Source organism: Dermacentor variabilis, chromosome 3, assembly GCF_050947875.1.
Source record: "Dermacentor variabilis isolate Ectoservices chromosome 3, ASM5094787v1, whole genome shotgun sequence".
Classification (NCBI taxonomy): domain Eukaryota; kingdom Metazoa; phylum Arthropoda; class Arachnida; order Ixodida; family Ixodidae; genus Dermacentor; species Dermacentor variabilis.
The window spans coordinates 80,275,237-80,292,432 of NC_134570.1; the positions used below are offsets into that span (position 1 = coordinate 80,275,237).

The 17,196-nt window shown below is 49.2% G+C and overlaps 1 protein-coding gene across 2 annotated transcripts in view; it reads right to left on the bottom strand.

Annotated features, from left to right (window-relative positions):
* The window catches only part of RapGAP1 (Rap GTPase activating protein 1), a 314,819-nt gene that overhangs the window by 225,943 nt on the left and 71,680 nt on the right, over positions 1-17,196 (bottom strand). The window contains exon 2 of one of the 2 annotated variants that reach the window (XM_075685745.1): positions 49-126. The exons of the other annotated variant lie outside the window; for it this stretch is intronic. The gene's annotated coding sequence lies outside the window, so the exon portion shown is untranslated. The remainder of the gene's footprint in view (positions 1-48; positions 127-17,196) is intronic. 2 annotated transcript variants of the gene reach the window in all.

The window sequence follows — 17,196 nt, forward strand, 5'->3', positions numbered from 1 at the left end:
CAGCGAGCAGAAAAAAAGAAACAGATAAAAAATGATATTAAGGCATACCTGCTGCGAAGCTCCACGTCAATATCAGCGCGTTCCCACTGGTCAACTTTTTTGGGAGCCGGCAGAAGTACGCGCCCCCTGTGGGCAAAAGAAAAAAAAAAGAGAAAATCGTCAGTTCAAAATCGTCGAACAGACAACTCTGGGTGGCAACAGCTAGCTCACTCGTCTACCACGGGTGGCGCAACGCACCGGACTGAGATCGATGTTACGACCGAATCAAACAGGTAGCATTTATGTTTTAAATGTGCGCGCAGGAGGGAATCTCGACCGGTTTGTTGTCTATATTACGTCTCTGACTCGCACCTTCCGTGAAAGATTGGATAAGAAACGGTTACGTGATCCGCACTGATAAAGGACACAAAAATCTGCCTTCGGCAGGAACACCGCTTCTGAATGGCTCAGAGGGAAGGGGAAGCGTTGGAGAGAAAAAATAGAGCTCAGAACAGGGAACGACGAACAGGCTTGCCTACACTTGGCCAATGCGCGAGGCGGGCACGTGCTGTGCTCGAGGTTCAATAACAACAACAAACATGCCTGATGGCGAGTATATATTGCAAAAAAAAAAAGCAAAACTACGACGACGCTGGCAACTCTTAGACTACCAGTTCAGAGTATGCCATGATGCGCACGTGAATTGACTCAAAGCAAACAGTTCAAACCTGAAAGAAGGCAGACAAGTGTGCTTCAATCTATATAGCACTATGTAAAAAAAGTTTTAAAAATGAAGGAAGAACTTCAGAAAGCAAAGTTTCTCAGGCCCACTACTAGAAGCACGCTAACAAGATGTTGTCAGCCTGCGGGCTCTTATTACACGCCTTACGTGAGACCCGAAACATTCTTTACGTAGTTCAAACATAAACAGCGAAGAAAGTAAGGAACTGCAGGCCTGCTGCACTTAACAACTTGAACTACAAAGTAATGAAACCAGAAGAAAACAAAAGATGCTGCAACTGGAAGTCTCGGTCGGAGAAAGCGGCACTCAGTGAAAGGCTCATAAATGAGCGATAAACAAACAACCAAAGAAAGTATGTGAGAAGGAAAAGAAAAGAAAGGAGGCAGATGAGAAGAAGGACGAAGGAAGTTTCACATGGCCGTCGCAAACTTGGCTCCTGTTTTATTCAGCAGAGAAAGTGGGCTGAGAGGTGTGGCCCTGCTGTACGGGAGAAAGCAAACAAGAGCGTAACAAAAGCGCAAGAGGTGTGAACTGCATGGGGCATGCACAAGGAAGCGACGCCGTACAGGCGCAAGGAAACGACCCGGGAGAACCAAAGGGTAGTGTAGCAGCGCGAACGCGTACGCCCGGGGCAACGAAGACCGGCGTGGCGGCCGACCTTACAAGGAAGAGATCTTGGAACCCTATTAAGAGTCGTCTCCGGTGCGGTAATTAAAAGGACGAAAGCAGCCAGCTCTGTCACTCTCCCTCCCTCACCTCGCGATCCAGAAGGAATGATAAGGAGCTGGAGGCGGCACTTAACCCGACTTCTCGTTTTCATTCTTTGTAGTTCAACTCTAGTGATAACGAAAAAAAAAAAAAAAAGGAGCCGCGTAAGAGTTCTTAACACGACGAGAGAGTGCGCGCAGTTTCAATCTTCTGCTTGCGCAGTTTCGTACAACGCCGTAAAACCCGCGGCTGTGCCAAGGATCTACTTACATACACACCGAGTTATACAACGGAGGCCATCTTTATGCTAATGTTCCACCGAACGCGAAAATGGGATTTCCTCCTACGACAAGGACTCGTACGGCGGGAAAGTAGAGGAGCGAGATATACTTAACATTTACATAGCAGTTCTATACCTTCTACACGCCGTTTGTAGGCAAACGTATACGGACAAGGTTCGTGAGGTATTTTCCCAAGAGACGCGTTGGAGGTTCAGGTTGATTCTTCCACAACCGCCCCACGTGTTAGCATTAATGACTACTCCATTGCTTGGTATGAAATGAACGTATTTGGGGTTGTATCGGTTAAGCTGGGGAAGCCACACTCATCCAACTTGACACTTCCCACCAGTATAAACGGCTGCGAGTGAAATGTAACTGCGAATGCGCCGACGGATTTGCAAAATGACTTTTTTGCATACTCGACTGCGATAACGATGCGGCACTTAGCACCGCAAAAAAGGGCAAATTCTGTCAAAACTGCGGTGAAAGGAATAACGATCCTTTTCTTGTTAAGGCACAAACTGATTGCGCGCTTAACTGCGCATTCATAAAAGGAAATGATTGAAGCCACGTAAGAGTAGCTCAATGCCTACAAAGTAAACAACAACGGGGTCAGTTTTCGTTTTCCTCAGCGCAGGGTAGCCAAACGGGTGCAGTGTTGTAGTTAGACCCCGTTCCTTTTATCTATCACTTTCTCTCTCTTAACTTCCACATGGATGTATCGTTGCTTTTCATGACACGAGTTTTAATTTATCGCAGAACTATATTTGGTTGCCTGTCCATTGCATATCCTGCAAGCAGGACGTTCCCAGGACACAACAACACAAGAACTATGCTGGAATCGAATTCTGCACCTAGGGGGAAAAAAGGAGAAAAAAAAAAATAAGGAGAAGGCACGAGTAACACTGGTGCGCATCTGTTTATAGAGATGCATCGCAAACGCTTTCTAAAAAGGAAATACAGATTTTTACATAATTTATTAGCGATAATTTGCCGTGATACCCTAACAAGAAGAAAGAAGTATGCGCCGGGAGACCGAGACCTGAAGTGATCAAGAGCGATCGCACAAGGCATGTCACTGGAGCCAACGTTCCGGCAAGGGAACTTTTATTCGTGGCCTCGTAAAAACGTTCACTCCCAAAGACATCCCTCGTTCGATCAATGTTAATCAACATAGCATGATATTCTTGGCATCAGTCCCAGTAAATGCTCGCTCGCTTAGGGATATACATTGGCGAAGTTTCGGCCGCAAAATAGGGTAGCTGCCTGTTGCCATGTCACCTACTCCCTTCCTTTATGTCTGGATTCTTGGCGATATGCTCGCTCTGAGCCATCTACCAGTACAAACAATTTCAAACTTCGCGTGCAGCAAGCCGCTTTATCAGCGCATACATTGTACAGTGTCAGCAGCGACGCGTCAGCACTCGTCGTTGCGCGCCCAGCTGAATGAGGCCTTTCATTACACAGCGCGACTGCCGTGCTCGGCTCGCTTCACTTCCTCGTATGGCAAGTGGTGCGAGAAGACGACGCTCGACAATTATTCGAGCCAGGCCGTGCTTGATACGTGCCCAGTTGCAACGGAAAGAAGCGGAACAAGCGGCTCTTTAACGTACAGAGCAAAGGACCCCGAGAGGTCGTGTAAAATGGGCTCTCGGGGAAGGCGTCTCAGCGGAGAGCCACGGAATGACAGTGGCATTCGCGCAGGGTTTCACGCACTGCTGGGCGGTGCAACCAGCAGGCGCGTAACCTTTTGGCACGTGCATGCGTGAATACAGGTGAAATTCGTTGCGCCATCAGCTTCCGTATGTCCACCCGGCGCCATCGAAAAACGTTTGTAGGACGTGTATAGATAATCGAGTCGTCTGCTTGCGTGGAAATCGATGTAGAGAGTAGATTCGTTATAAAAGAGCGCGAACAAACGCACAAAGAGCACCTATAGACACCACAAGCAACGCAAGTTAAGCGCCTGTGGTGTCTATGTGCTCTGTGTCCGTTTGTTTGCGCTCCTTTACAATGAATATGTACCAACTAGCCCAGCGCTCTCCGCTCTCTAGTACAGAGGAGAAATTTATTTAAGAAATCCCAGATGTCGGCCTGTGTTTGATTCCTCTAGCCTTTGGAAGCAGCCGGCGCTCAATACGGGACGAAACAAGAAACCGATTTAACAAAGAGGAAGCCATAACACAGTGCGCTGGCCCGATGTACAAGAAATAAGATGCAATAACGCGACTACGTGAGCTAGTCGGTACATGATTTGGAAGCAAACAGCGCTAAAGAACGGCACAAAACAACAAATCATTTTACAAAAGATAAAGGCACAAAACTGAACATAACTAACTAACCTAGTCGCGTTAATCCTCTAGCCTGCTGCTCTGCACCGGGATAAAGGGAAGGGGAGAGATCGATGATTATGAGTGGCTACGATGTGGACGGTAAGCCGTGAATAAATGGCCCTTATCACGGATATTTCCCAGCCCTGGGTCAAGCTCCGTGCTGTGCCGGAACACAAGTAACGCACGAACGCAAATGCCCCACCTCGAGAGAGAGAGAGAGAGGCAGGGAGGTTAACCACAGGCGAGTTTCCAGTTTTCTACCCAGCACTGGTTTGGGGAATATAAGGGTTTGTAAAGACGACAAAAAGTCTGGCCAAGGACCCGCTATAGCGTCTTCGGTAAACGGTCAACTGTCGATTTGGGACAAATTTGAGAATCAGGCGGCGTCTGAAGTTCGCGTGCATATATCTCTTGAGCAAAGCCAAAGCACGTGGTTCGCTGTTTTCGGTGCGTCACAACAGCCACAGTCGGGAGAGTCGGCACGTTGAACCATACTCCGTTCCACACAAAGCAGTCAACGCTGTGCTAGAGAGACAAGGCTAGAGAGACTTCTTGCAGCTTCGTTCGCGCTTGGATATAGTTCGATCTTTTTTTTCTTTCTTTTTTTTTTTGAGCGAACTGTGCGCAACTGCTTTTTATATAGGCTTAGTATTGAGTGAAACAAATTTTAATTCTTAGACACAGCCTGTGGTATACGGCAGCTAAACCGTTGTTTTAGATCATTTTATTTTCGTTGTTATTTTCGGTTCTTTTTTTTTTTTTATTTGCAACCCGTCGCAAAGAGCCTCACGTGCATGCTGTTACGTTTCGCCTACGACGCGCGGTATAGCCGGCGCAGATGCAACGGACGCTGGGGCTTTGTTCAAAGCGGCAGACATTTTGGCCCGTTCGGCGCCGCTGCTAAGCCTCCCCGCCAAGCGCGTCCAGGCATGTTCCAATGCCTCGTGTCTTCGTGTGTGCGCGTGTGTGTGTGTGTGCATGTTGGTGCCCACGCTTGTCAAAGCGCGGCAGCCGGGGAGAGGAGCTCCCCCAACTGTGAAGCGAGGAGGTCCGACGGCACCGGCCCGGCGGATGCGTCACCTACTCATCCCAACGTGCCCGAGCGGCACCGGCCCGGCGGATGCGTCACCTACTCATCCCAACGTGTCCGAGCGGCGCCGGCCCGGCGGATGCGCCACCTACTCTTCCCAACGTGCCCGAGCGGCACAGTCACGTGCGCGTCTATAGAGGCGTTCCTTCTTGCCCTCAACTGCGAGAGTATAAAAGCAGCTGCCCCTGGACGCCAAGAGAGGCTCCGATTTCTTCTGTTGAGTAACGTGCACTCCCGTCTCTCTACTTCGGTCGACCTGACCGCCCGCTCTTATGTGATGCTAGAATAAACAAGTTGTTCTGTTACCAGTCGACTCATGCTTTGCCGGGACCTTCGGATGCTTCCAGTTGTGCCCCAGGCCGCCAGGCCAACGCTACCCTTGGGGCTTGCGACCCAGGTGCAACAACGGGCGTCAGCGCTGAGTTCCCAACAACTGGTGGCAGCGGTGGGATCGCGACAACGGAGGCCAGCAGCGAAGATATGCGGTTGACTGTATGCTGAGCAGCACAACGACCATCCGGGAGCAGTGCAACGAGCCCTGTGTGATGACTGGTTGCCTGCAGCGGAACGACTGCGCTGAATTCTTGGCTGCGAGGTTTGGTGAGTGCGGGACTTTCTTCTTCTGAGTTTTGCCAGGCTTTTGTTAGTGTCAGAAACAGAGCTGGTAATTGTGGTTGTCGTTGCTGCCGGGTTAGTTTGCGGCAAGACAATAATAGGCAGTAGAGAAAGCAGCATTCAGAGCAGCCATGGATTTGAAGTCGTTGCGCAAACCGAAATTGCTGGAGCTTGCAAGGGAGTTGGGTCTGGATGTCTCAGACAAACTCAGAAAACCAGAACTGCTGAGGGCTATTCTTGAGTTAGAGGCTGAGGATGACGAGCTGTCGGAATGCCTTGAGACCATTGAGGAGAGGGAGACGGCAAAAAGACAGGAGCGCGAAATTAAAGAACAGAAAGAGAAAGATGAGCGTGAACGAAAAGAACAGAAAGAAAAAGAAGAGCGTGAACGTAAAGAACAGAAAGAGCGAGAGCAACAAGAGCGCGACCGTCAACACGCTCTGGAAATGAAGCGTCTCGAGGTAGAGATAGAACGCGCTCGTAATGGAAGTCAGGCACACGGTGCAGGAGAACGCGTATTGTTCAAAATGACTGACCTGATGCGGCCGTTTAAGCTTGGAGAGGACATTGGTTTGTTCCTGGTTAACTTCGAGCGAACGTGCGAGAAGCAGGGGTTCTCTCGGGAAACGTGGCCACAGCGCTTGCTCACTTTGTTACCCGGCGAGGTGGCCGACGTAGTCGCTCGCTTGAATAGAGAGGAGGCAGAGGATTTCGACAAAGTGAAATCGAGTCTGCTAAAAAAGTACAGGCTGTCAGCGGAGGCGTTCCGTCGGAAGTTTCGGGAAAATGAGAAAGGCAAAAGTGAGTCATACACAGAGTTTGCGTACAGGCTTATGTCAAACATGCAGGAGTGGCTCAAAGAAGAGAAAGCGTTTGGTGACCACGATAAAGTTCTGCAGTGCTTCGGGCTGGAACAGTTTTATAGTCGGTTACCTGAGAACGTGCGGTACTGGGTCTTGGATAGGCCAGACGTTTGTACGGTGGCTAAAGCCGCTGAGCTAGCCGAGGAGTTTGTGACGCGTCGGGCTCGCGGAGCTAAGGACGGTCAAAAGGGTGAATTTGGCTCCAAGTTTGAGAGGCCAAAGTTCACACCCATGAGAGCAAGGGGCGACACACGTAGTGCGGATGCGAGTGAAAGCAGTCCGACAGAACGTAAGGAGACGGCGGCAGCCGAAGCCGAACGCAGAAAGCGGTTCGAGATGAGGCAAGCGCGCGTGTGTTATACGTGCCAGAAGCCGGGTCACTTTTCGGCGCAGTGTCCAGAAACAAAAACAAAAGTCGTGTTTTTGTCATTATGCAGCACTGACGAGAACATGAAGCTTCTCGAGCCTTACATGCGAGACCTCCTCGTGAACGGGAAACAGTGCCGAGTGCTTCGCGATTCCGCAGCTACGATGGATGTAGTTCACCCCTTTTACGTAGAACCCGATATGTTCACGGGCGAGTGCGCATGGATCAAGCAAGCCGTGGAAGCTCATAGCGTGTGTCTGCCCGTAGCCAAAGTGCTTATTGAAGGACCTTTCGGAGCGCTTGAGACGGAGGCGGCAGTGTCATCTATGCTGCCCCCCCAGTACCCGTACCTATTTTCGAACAGGTCCGATCACCCCCTGCGCGAGAAGGGGCTTTTGTTTGGTGAGGCTAGCGTTCAGGCCTTAACCAGATCGAAGGTTCGGGAGCTCGCTGCAAAGGCGGTAGTTGCGGCGCCGACGTTGTCGAACAATGAGAAAGGGTCAGAGGCGCAGCAAGCTGATATTCAGAGCACGCCCGAACTGAATAAAATTGAGTCTGTAACGTTAAAGGCACCAGATACTGGAGAGGAAATTCCCGATGCGGGAAAGTTAGAAGAGCTATCTGCAGATTTGCTCATCGCGCCTACGTCAGACGGACTTAATAGGTTGCTAAAAGTCAGCCGGTCGGCTTTGATAGCCGAGCAAAAAAAGGATGGCAGCCTAGAAAACATACGCTGCATTGTCAAGGAAGGCATCGCCAAGAAAAATGCTCGCTTTGTGGAAAGAGGTGGGGTCCTGTACCGGAAGTATCTAGACCGCCGGGGAGTGGAGTTCGATCAGCTGATCGTGCCTCAATGCTATCGTCAGGATCTGTTGCGCTTGTCGCACGGGGGTTCGTGGTCCGGACACCTAGGAGTTAAGAAAACTAAGGACCGTCTCTTGCAAGAGTACTATTGGCCAGGGTGTTTTCGGGACGCAGACCATTTCGTGAGGACATGTGACACCTGTCAGCGGGTGGGCAAACCAGGGGACAAATCAAGGGCGCCGTTGAGATTGGTACCTATCATTACGGAGCCTTTTAGACGGCTCGTTATTGATACAGTGGGACCTCTGCCGGTAACAGCCACGGGGTACAGACACATTTTGACTGTGATCTGCCCAGTGACAAAGTTCCCTGAAGCAGTGCCGCTTAAAGAACTCAGCTCAGTTGAGATAGTCAATGCACTACTGTCCATATTTGCGCGAGTTGGTTTTCCTGCGGAAATCCAATCAGATCAGGGCACAGTGTTTACTAGCGCTTTGACGACAACTTTTCTCGAAAGGTGTGGGGTAAAGCTGTTACACAGCTCAGTGTACCACCCACAGTCGAACTCCGTTGAGAAGCTCCACTCCGTCATGAAGCGCGTGTTGAGAGCATTGTGTTTTGAACATCAAACTGACTGGGAGCTGTGTCTGCCTGGGGTGATGTTTGCATTACGGACGGCGCCGCATGCGGCTACGGGGTTTTCGCCAGCTGAGCTGGTGTACGGTCGCTCGCTTCGGTCTCCGCTTCGCATGCTTCGAGAATCGTGGGAAGGCAGGGGCGACGACCCAGTCGTGGTGGAGTACGTGCTTAAGCTCCTCGAACGCTTAAGAAGGGCACAGGAGTTGTCAGGTGAAGCAATGGCAAAGGCCCAGCAGAGGGCCAAGGTTTATTATGATCGGACAGCCAGGGCCCGTCGTTTCGAGGTGGGCGATGAGGTCATGATATTGCGCACATCGCTAAAAAACAAACTAGACGTGCAGTGGGAGGGCCCAGCACGAATTGTTCAAAAACTGTCGGACGTCAACTACGTGGTGAGTCTGCCAGGAAAGCGGAAAGCACAGCAAGTTTACCACTGTAATCTGCTCAAACCCTATAAACAACGGGAAGCAGTGGTGTGCATGATGGTAAACGTTCCTGAAGAGCTTCCGGTCGAGCTTCCGGGACTAGGCTCAGTGACGAACAGGAAAGACACCGATCAAGTCATTAGTGACTTAATCAGTAGAGCATCGCTGTCGCCTGAGCAGAAAGTCGAACTACACCAGCTCTTACAAGAGTTTCAAGGTCTGTTCTCGGAGAGGCCTGGTAGGACTTCTGTCCTTACTCATGATATAGAACTTACCTCCCCAGAGCCAGTACGATCCAAGGCGTACCGGGTGTCACCCCGCCAGAGCGATATTATGGAGGCTGAGGTAAAGGAAATGCTACAGCTCGGTGTTATTGAGGCAGGTGAGAGTGATTATACCTCCCCTTTGATTTTAGTTGAGGTACCGGGCAAGGAACCTCGTCCTTGCGTCGACTACCGCAGGCTTAATTCCATCACTAAGGATCAAATTTATCCGACACCTAACATCGAGGAACGCCTTGAGAAAGTTAGTAGCGCTCAGTTTATTTCCACCCTAGATCTTGTCAGGGGTTATTGGCAGGTTCCACTTACAGAAGAGGCTAGTAGGTATGCGGCGTTCATTTCACCAATGGGAACGTTCCGTCCTAACGTTTTGAGTTTTGGTTTGAAGAACGCGCCATACTGCTTTCCAAGCCTCATGGATAAAGTGTTGCGGGGACAGCAAGAATTCGCTTTACCGTATCTAGACGACGTAGCGATTTTCTCCGCATCCTGGTCTGAGCATATGGCCCACTTGCGGGCAGTGCTAACCCGCCTGCGCGAAGCGGGCTTGACAGTCAAGGCTCCCAAGTGCCAGTTAGCACAGGCCGAGGTTGTCTACCTCGGTCACGTGATTGGTCGGGGTCGTCGCCGCCCCCCTGAAATAAAGCTGGCCGCTGTGCGAGACTTTCCGCAACCGCGCACGAAGACCGATATTCGGTCGTTCTTCGGTGTCGCCGGCTACTATCAGAGGTACATCCCCAGATACTCTGATATCGCGGCTCCCCTGACGGATGCTCTAAGAAAGACAGAGCCGCAAACAGTCGTCTGGGACGAGACAAAGGAAAGAGCTTTTAGTGCCCTAAAGAGTGCCCTAACAAGCCAGCCTGTGCTACGATCGCCAGACTATACAAAAGGGTTCGTTGTTCAGTGCGATGCTAGTGAGCGAGGCATGGGCGTTGTACTGTGCCAACCGGAAAATGGAGAAGTAGAACACCCCGTCCTGTATGCTAGTCGTAAGCTGACCAGTCGTGAGCAGGCGTATAGCGCCACCGAGAAAGAGTGTGCGTGTCTCGTGTGGGCCGTTCAGAAATTGTCATGCTATCTAGCCGGCTCGAGGTTTATCATTGAGACGGATCACTGCCCTCTCCAATGGCTGCAGACCATCTCTCCCAAAAATGGCCGCCTCCTGCGCTGGAGCCTCGCTTTGCAACAATATTCCTTTGAGGTGCGTTACAAAAAGGGGAGTCTCAACGGTAACGCCGATGGCTTAAGTCGAAGCCCCTAACGTAGGAATCAGCCTCAAAATTGTTTGTTACTGATGTTTTTCTTCCTGAGGCAGGATTTTTAACATATTGCTTTTGTGTAGTGTTTCAAAGTGATGATGTGCTTTCTAGTGCAATTTTCCAATTTGTGGACGCGTTCTGAGTGCTGCGAGACTACTGTAAGGAACTAGGCAGTGGTATAAAAGGGGAAAGAGCCTGGCAGGGCTTAGTGAGGGTTGTGCCGTGCTTGCTGACTGAGCGGTTGAGTTTCGGCGTAGTTCTAACGCTTGCCGGGAACGAGAACAAAAATGTGAACTCTCCCGAAGTCACTTTGCAGTGTCCTGTGTGAACCTGAACGAGAGAACGAGGCCTTCTCTGGGCGCTGCGCTCAAGAAACGTCGAGGGACGCCCGACTTCGGTTATGAGCATCATCGAGCGACATCCCTCCGGACAGCGGATGCAGTCCCCTGACCATCGGGATCTTCTTCCCCCGGCGGGGCGGTCTGTTACGTTTCGCCTACGACGCGCGGTATAGCCGGCGCGGATGCAACGGACGCTGGGGCTTTGTTCAAAGCGGCAGACATTTTGGCCCGTTCGGCGCCGCTGCTAAGCCTCCCCGCCAAGCGCGTCCAGGCATGTTCCAATGCCTCGTGTCTCCGTGTGTGCGCGTGTGTGTGTGTGTGCATGTTGGTGCCCACGCTTGTCAAAGCGCGGCAGCCGGGGAGAGGAGCTCCCCCAACTGTGAAGCGAGGAGGTCCGAGCGGCACCGGCCCGGCGGGTGCGTCACCTACTCATCCCAACGTACCCGAGCGGCGCCGGCCCGGCGGATGCGCCACCTACTCTTCCCAACGTGCCGAGCGGCACAGTTACGTGCGCGTCTATAGAGGCGTTCCTTCTTGCCCTCAACTGCGAGAGTATAAAAGCAGCTGCCCCTGGACGCCAAGAGAGGCTCCGATTTCTTCTGTTGAGTAACGTGCACTCCCGTCTCTCTACTTCGGTCGACCTGACCGCCCGCTGTTATGTGATGTTAGAATAAACAAGTTGTTCTGTTACCAGTCGACTCATGCTTTGCCGGGACCTTCGGATGCTTCCAGTTGTGCCCCAGGCCGCCAGGCCAACGCTACCCTTGGGGCTTGCGACCCAGGTGCAACAACGGGCGTCAGCGCTGAGTTCCCAACAATGCTCACGCCCAGCGAAGCATTCACGGAAAGCGCGGAGTGATATCTTTTCCTGACCGAACTTCTTGCGTAGCTTCCACAGCGTTGACTGCTATCTATGGAGCGGAGCATAGTTGCATACGTCGTTCCGTATAAAAGCCACGCCTACCTAATCCTTTTCCCTTTCTCGTTTATTTTCCCGCTTCCCCCTCAACCAGAACCGAATTGCAAACCAAGTGCGACCCGTATGTATAAAGGCCCGTGCCTTTCCCTTCATCTCACTTTCTCCTCACGCCTTATCGCAGGCGGCGATCATTGCGCGCCTGGCTTCGCTCGGAAGCACATGCAACATTTGAGGAGCTACGCAGTAGGGTTCAATCTTGACAATCAGTACCGCTCAGAATACCGCCGGAGAAACAACAGGGGCGGTTCCTCGGCACGTGCTGTCGGTTTCCTTATGCCGGCTTAACTTTTCTCTTTATTTTTTACCATAGGAGATTGGCGGACAGTAGCGGTGAGGGTTGAAGACTGCGAAGACAGAATCGATTGGTGCGGGGCAAGCAACAGCGTCAGAAGGACCAACTGAGCTAAGCCTTGGACAGGCACGGCTCGAGAGACGTTATTTTCCTACTGGCGGTGTGACCTCGAGGGACTGCTGGCTTTCGGGTGCAATGCTGAAAAGCCACCCAATGGCGGCTAGCTCGACGAAGGTAACATCTGGCTGCAGTGATAAGATCAAGCTCCAGTTGCACGCACCGTGCCACGCGGATAGAAAATAAAGTGGTTCGCAGTCGCCAAGAGCCCGGCGACACGCCAAAAACAGCAAGAAGCGGTATTTGGGCAGATGCGTCGCTGACAACTAGAGACATATTTGCAGTGCTGAAGCTCGCTTCTCTTCCAGCATGCCGCGGGACGCATCAGAAGAGTAAAATGTGCTGCTGGGCGAGTTGGTTCAAGTCTAGAGGGTATGTGTTAGCGCGATATAAAAAATTAAATTATGGGGTTTTACGTGCCAAAACCACTTTCTGATTATGAGGCACGCCGTAGTGGAGGACTCCGGAGATTTCGACCACCTCGGGTTCTTTAACGTGCACCTAAATCTAAGCACACGGGTGTTTTGGCATTTCGCCCCCATCTAAATGCGGCCGCCGTGGCCGGGGTTCGATCCCGCGACCTCGTGCTCAGCAGCCTAACACCATAGCAACCACGGCGGCTCGTGTTAGCGCGATGTGGAAACAAAGACTTAGTATAGGAGGCAGTTCTTTTCAAGCCTGGAGGAAAGCCCGCGAAACACAAAAAGGCGCCGCGCGATCAGTCGCGCGGCACTTTTCGCGCGTTTCTTTCAGGCTTGCAAAAAAAGTTTCATGTAGCACATATGGAGCAACAGGAAGATGGACCGGCAATTTTTTCAGAATGTTCCGCAACCTTCTCATTGACGCTTTTGCTGTAAATGTAATATTTATTAAACTAAATAATTAATTATAACTGATTATGTAATTACGCGAGATGCTGACTTGCTCCAAGCGATGGCAGACAACACTACTTTGGTTCTGTCTAGCTACGTCGTACACTGCATATCCTTAAGTTATCGCACAAGACGCGTAGGACGCCCTATATATATATATATATATATATATATATATATATATATATATATATATATATATATATATATATATATATTGTGACGTAGCAGTTAGGACGACCTTTAATAAGCCCCGAAAACGTGGCGGACGCGTCACACTCCAGGCACAGATCAATCTCAAGATGGGTCCCCTCAAGCGATGATGACCATGTGGAGACGATGAAGTACTGCCGAACATGTATATATATATATATATATATATATATATATATATATATACTCAGCTACGCGTGCGTGGGTCGTGAAATTCGCAGACTATTCCTAAAATGAAACAATAGCTTCTTTGACTGCGAAGTATTTTGATCTATATTTGGTAATAGAGGGGACCCAGCTAAAAAAAAGATATGTATTTGTGACGACATTTATTTGCAAACACACGGCTTGTTGCGCACTGATGTATAATCTCCTAGACGTACAGTATGGCTCACTGTTGAAGGGAACACTTAATATCTACTGCACCACAAACTTCAGCATGAGATATGCGATCAAAATCAGTAGATTATATCTTGCGCAAGGGCGTGTCTGCCTAATGCATCATATCAGTCACTTTTCTGCTCTTCCCTCATAACAGATTATCCAACCGGACAGTTCATCTGGTTAACCTCTCCGCGTTTCATGTCTTACTTCTCTCTGTCTTGTCTGCGACATTGCCGAGGAAGTATTGCAATCAAACTGAACGTATTACTAGTAAGGCGCTCGTTCCCTGCGACTGTCGACCGTTCTGTACATAGGTACGCAATTTTTTTTTTTTTTTTTTTTTTGCAGGAGGCAGGCATGCGCCACGTTTGTGCAATAACGAAGAAAAAGAAAAACGCCGGCGCGGCGGGAGGAAAGAGGGAGGCGCCGGAATTCACCGAGATTCTCGCTGCGTCCTGCCGATAGCGCTGAGCGCGCGCGTCAAGACGTCGTTCGTGACGCACGTGACACCTCTCGGCTGCAGCTACACGCCAGCGCAAGCAAAGCCCGACGGTCTGTAGGATGCTCGCTTACAAGGACGCGCGCGCGAGCCTATAGCTGTTACACTCCGGCGCGGTATTTCCGTTCGCGAGGCACACTGAGCGCGCGATCTCGCATAGCGGAAGCAGACGACCGTCGTCTGCCGTGTCGTCTGTCGCGACTGTGCCGCCGCGTTTCAGAGAAGTTGCAGTATAGGCGACGACTCGCGCTTTCGCGCCGGCGTAGGAGAACGGCATGTTGAGACTGATCAGATTATAGTGCTTCAGGGTCGGTGGCTATATATATATATATATATATATATATATATATATATATATATATATATATATATATATATATACTAGGACGAAGAAATACCCAAGAAAGTGGATGGGGAAACAGCGCCGTGGTAGCTCAATTGGCAGAGCATCGCACGCGAAATGCGAAGGTTGTTCCCACCTGCGGCAAGTTGTTTTTTCATCCACTTTAATTTCCATTAATTTATCGTTTCTTTATTTCATTTATTAAGCACAAGTAATTTCCCCTATGTTGTCCTTGGTGTCAGTGTTTGTTGGCTTCTCATGATATATATATATATATATATATATATATATATGTGTGTGTGTGTGTGTGTGTGTGTGTGTTAGAAGAAAAGGGTTTAATTGATGTGCCCGATATTTATTAATCATATCATAAGAAGCCAACAAACCGACACTAAGATTAGTTGTGCTTACTAATTGAATTAAAGAAATTACAAATTATTGGAAATGAAGGTGGATACCAAAAAAAAAAAAACCATTGCCGCCGGTGGGGATCGATTCCGGGCTACATGAAAGGGCTACATGTGCGCGGTAGTGATGCGATAGCATTATCAGCTTTCCTACCGTTTATGATCCGGACTGAGTGACCGTCAGCGATATAGAGTGGAAAACTGTTACCACGTCGGCGATATCCACCAGTGGACTTTCTCTTCTTCTCTTAATATCTTCCTCACTTTCCCCTCCCCCTAGTGTAGGGTACCCGACCGGGCTCAGACCTGGTTAACCTCCTTGCCTTTCATTTATAATTCTCTCTCTCTCTCTCTCTCTCTCTCTCTCTCTCTCTCTCTCACCCACGCATTTTGTTTGCACTGCCTCCAGTATCGGTCCGCAATATATAGAAAGCTTGGAATGATCCTTCGAACAGCATCGGTTCAATCACTATACCGAAAACTATTCCGTGGACGTTCGTGCAGACATTTAATTTACTGAAGATGTATAACGATGCCATTCTCTACTACTAATATTTAGTTTTTTTTCGTTCTTGTCCCTGCTCTTTACGTATTTCGTTTTAATGCGTAAACATTCTTCGGTGAGTATGCCGGAGAAACCGAGTCTGTCCCGTAACGCCTTGTAACTGGTAAATGAGTACGTAATTGGTCAATTTATGACATTTCAGCGTTACAATAGTACAACCGCAGATGATAGATAGCTTTAGAATCGATAAAAATGAAAGAACTGTTGACGTGAATCCGTAAGCATCCCCAGGCGATTACCTATGGGAGAAACCGCGTCTGTCCCGTAACGCCTTGTAAATGAGAAATAAGTACGTAATTGGTCCAAGTTACTTCATTTAATCGTTATAATAGTACAACCGTGGATGATTGATGGCTTTAGAATTGATTAGAAAAAAATCTGGTCCCGTCGCCTCGAGACATTCATTTGATGCGATAAAGAAGTTTAAATGACACACGCAAAAATAATAGTTGGCAGAACGGACAACGAGAACAGCGACGGGAACTATGAGACACTCAACAGCGTAAAGAGGAAAGCAGGTGCTCAGAAGCGGATAGGAAACGAAGTTATAGGGCGACGCTCGATAGAAAAAAAAAAAGCACACAAAAAATAAAGCTGGTCACATCACCGTCGCCTCGACATAGTCATTTGATGTAATAAAATTAGTATAAAATGATACAAAACTAATTAAAGTGAAGCAGGTTCACAGCCTCCAGAGGAGAAATACAGGTTGTCTGATTCAGGATAAAACATGGTACAGAGCGCAGCAGCAAAAGAAGATTATAATCCCCGTGACTGTATGGGATGGAATTGTGCTTGGAACGTTATGCAACGATCTAAGAAGGATGGACGTGATAAGCAACAAGAAATCCTACAGGATTTCTGAGAAGTGTCTGCTAATGCGTAAGCAATCTTTGGCTCCGGAAGAACGATGGGTAGACGTGCATAAGCCAGCAACGTGAGTAAGCAAAAGCGAAGTAACAGCCTAACCAAAGAATGCTTGCGCTTTAGAAGGCAACTCGCAGAATTTCTGTAATTTCATTTTTTTTTTATTCCGCCATCACTCAACACTACGCCAGGAGTCTGCCCTGTTGCTATAGATAAATAATCACATCAAAACATTTGCGAGGAAATATATCGCACTGTCATATGTCGGCATCGGCCAACCAAGTCGCCAACTTTGAATACATATAATCTGGATTAGCCCAATTTGGTGGCCTCATCTCCGGGCTTTGGCCACATTATTCGGCGAGGCACCCCTTGCAGCCACGTAAAAACCCCGGGGAAGTAGGCAAAAAAAAAAAAGCTAATCTCCGTTTAAAAATGATTTTTTTTTTTAATACGCCTCTTTTTCACGCGCAGAGATGAAGCTCCCACAGCTCTGAGAACATCGCGCCGCTCAAGGAGTGTAGAGCCTACGACAGCTCTCGAAAAATGTTAAATGTATCTGGGGCGCATTTACTCCTCCGTCAAAAGTTGTCACCAGTACTGCATTCATTGTCAGAGCGCACCGAGTACCTGTCACAATGAACAAAAATCATAGGTCGTATTTAATTCGACCCACGCGTGTACAAATAATGGGCGCTTTTTACACTTGACTAATCCAACATTACGTCGAGCTACCCAGTAGCCTCCGCCTTCACCAACATTTTAAATCGGGATCTCTCTCGTCCTTTGCGTTCACTACAAGTGCCCAATTTCTTTTTAAAGCGACGTATCCTCTCGTGTTCTCACCGTTTCGGATATCTCTTTAGAATGTTTTTTTTTTTTTTTTGTCCTTCGTACTTTCTACGGTGGAAAAGAAGAAGTAAAGCTT